At 64.2% G+C, this 3,141-nt stretch overlaps 1 non-coding gene across 1 annotated transcript; it reads left to right on the top strand.

Moving 5' to 3' along the window:
• The first annotated feature begins 790 nt into the window (after positions 1 to 790).
• On the top strand, positions 791 to 909 carry LOC131861367 (5S ribosomal RNA). Its single transcript, XR_009360441.1, has one exon. It is a non-coding gene; the product is annotated as a 5S ribosomal RNA (ribosomal RNA).
• The last annotated feature ends 2,232 nt before the right edge of the window (positions 910 to 3,141 follow it).

The raw sequence follows: 3,141 nt of genomic DNA on the forward strand, positions 1-3,141 counted from the left end.
GTGGAAGCCCGGGTGGGTCGGCATCCCATGGGTGTCGAGTTGGGTGCCTGATGGGTGCTTCTTGTCAAGTTTTAGTCGTCGGGACTCATTTCGAGCCTTAGAGGTCGTTTCTTGTCCGGTTGCCCTGTCTTCGACCTGGGAACCCAATTTTGGTCCTCGGGTCCCATTTTTTTTTGTCTCGCATCCCACTTTTGGCCTGTGGCCTTTTCGGGGTCGATTCTCGTTTTGGGCATCAGAGCATGTTTCTTCTCCTAAAACCCAATATTTGTTTATTAAGTCTCGGAACACATTTTTGTTCTCGTGGACCCATCATGGGTCTTGGAACGCATTTGTGGTCCTTGGGTCCCATTTTGCATCCCGAAACTTGTGTTTTGGTGCTTGATCCCTATTTTGGGTGCCCACCTTGCACCAAGTGCGCACCCGGGGCAAACCGAGCGCCTTGGTGCACCGGGGCAAGATCGAGCGTGCACCCGAGGCGCCCCGAACATGCACCAAGGTGCACTCGGCCCACATGTGAGCGCAGGTCGTTGCGCCCGAGGTGGTGTGTGGGCACCGCGTTGCAGACGGGACACTGCACGCACACGACGCCCCCTCCAGGTGCACGCACGTAGGCCGGGCCGGGTGCACACCCGACGCCCTAGCAAGGTGCGCGCACCCGGGCAGGGCTCACACTTGGCGAACGGGGCGCACTTCGCGAGGGAGGGTGTGCACCTCGACGGGGGTGGGTGGCCGGGGTGGATTCGCACGTGGGTCGCGGTTTGCTAAGTACACACTGCGACAAGCTCATAACGGGTGCGATCATACCAGCATTAGTGCACCGGATCCCATCAGAACTCCGCAGTTAAGCGCGCTTGGGCCGGAGTAGTACTGGGATGGGTGACCTCCCGGGAAGTCCCGGTGTTGCACCCTTTTTTAGTTTTTCGCCGGGCGTCGCAATGCTATTTGAATAAACCTTTTGCCCGTTTGCGTTCTCGTCGGGGCCGGGCCGGGCCGGGGTGCGCTGCCCGCACTACCGCGCGCGCGGGGGCGACACCGAGCGCGCACCCGAGGCACCCCGAGCACACAGGCCACGGTGCAACCCGGGCGTTGTGCGCGCACCCCGGTGCGCCCGAGGTGCTGCGCGCGCACCCAGGTGAAATCGGTGTGCACCTCGGCCAGTGCGCGCTCGGTCGAGTCGCGCACGTTGGCCAAGGTGCACGGTGATGTTTCTTACTCTAAGGTTCCGCACCAGACGCCCGGGACAGGTGAGCGAAGCTGGGCGGGGCCGGGTGCGCGGCCGGGGCAGGTGCACGCAGCTGGAGAGAGCTTTGGAGCACACTTCGGAGCGCACCAATGATGCGCTCCATTCAAAAGTTTCCTGAAAAGGCAAAAAAAGTTGAGATTATAGAATTTCCCACTTGAGAGATTGTAAAAAAAAAAAATTTAAAATGAAGGAAACGCGGGTGCCAAGGTGTGCGCAGCCCAGCCAAGGTGTGCGCACCAAGGCGCCCACCCTGGCGAAGGTGCACGCAAGGTGCGCACCCGAGGCAAACCGGACAATTAACCCAACTTTCGACTTCGTGCGCACCTTGGAGCGCACTTCGGAGCGCTCCTTGGTGCGCACCAATCTTGGGCACCTCGGAGTGCACCATGGCGCCCACCAAGGTGCGCACCCGGGGCAAACCGAGCTCCGACTTCGTGCGCACCTTGGAGCGCACGAAAGGTGCGCACCATGGCGCCCACCAAGGTGCGCAGCCCAGCCAAGGCGTGCGCATCAAGGTGCGCACCCTGGCGAAGGTGCGCACCCGGGGCAAACCGAGCTCCGACTTCGTGCGCACCTTGGAGCGCACAAAAGGTGCGCAACCCAGCCAAGGTGTGCGCACCCCGGTCAAACCGAGCTCCGAATCGTGCGCACCAGAGGTGCACGCCATCGTGCGCACCTTGGAGCACACTTCAGAGCCCTCCTTGGTGCGCGCCGATGTTGCGCACCTCGGAGCGCACCCGGGGAAAACAATGCAATTAACCCGACTTTCGACTTCGTGGGCACCTCGGAGCGCTCTCGGGTTCGCACCTCGGAGCACACCGAGGTGCGCACCTTTGATGCGCTGCCTTCACCAATTTCCAGAAAAGGCAAGAAAACATTGAGAAGGTGTGCGCACCGAGGTGCCCACCCTGGCGAAGGTGCACGCGAGGTGCGCACCCGGGGCAAACCGGGCTCCGACTTCGTGCACGCCGCACCTTGGAGCACACTTCGGAGCGCTCCTTGGTGCGCACCAGGGCGCGCAACCCAGCCGAGGTGCCCACCCCGGCGAAGGTGCACGCGAGGTGCGCACCCGGGGCAAACCGGGCTCCGACTTCGTGCACGCCATGGTGCCCACCGCGGCGAAGGTGCACGCGAGGTGCGCACCCGGGGCAAACCGGGCTCCGACTTCGTGCACGCCGCACCTTGGAGCACACTTCGGAGCGCTCCTTGGTGCGCACCATGGTGCCCACCAGGGCGCGCAACCCCGCCGAAGGTGCACGCGAGGTGCGCACCCGGGGCAAACCGGGCTCCGACTTCGTGCACGCCGCACCTTGGAGCACACTTCGGAGCGCTCCTTGGTGCGCACCATGGTGCCCACCAGGGCGCGCAACCCCGCCGAAGGTGCACGCGAGGTGCGCACCCGGGGCAAACCGGGCTCCGACTTCGTGCACGCCATGGTGCGCACCGCGGCGAAGGTGCGCACCCGGGGCAAACCGGGCTCCGACTTCGTGCACGCCGCACCTTGGAGCACACTTCGGAGCGCTCCTTGGTGCGCACCAGGGCGCGCAACCCAGCCGAGGTGCCCACCCCGGCGAAGGTGCACGCGAGGTGCGTACCCGGGGCAAACCGGGCTCCGACTTCGTGCACGCCGCACCTTGGAGCACACTTCGGAGCGCTCCTTGGTGCGCACCATGGTGCCCACCAGGCCGCGCAACCCAGCCAAGGTGTGCGCACCAAGGTGCACGCGAGGTGCGCACCCGGGGCAAACCGGGGTCCGACTTCGTGCACGCCGCACCTTGGAGCACACATCGGGGCGCTCCCGGGTTCGCACCGGCGTTGCGCACCGTGGTGGGCACCTCGGAGCACACCAAGGTGGGCAGCGAGGTGCGCACCTTTGATGCGATGCCTTCACTAATTTC

Source organism: Cryptomeria japonica, unplaced genomic scaffold (assembly GCF_030272615.1).
Source record: "Cryptomeria japonica unplaced genomic scaffold, Sugi_1.0 HiC_scaffold_26, whole genome shotgun sequence".
NCBI classification, from domain to species: Eukaryota; Viridiplantae; Streptophyta; class Pinopsida; order Cupressales; family Cupressaceae; genus Cryptomeria; species Cryptomeria japonica.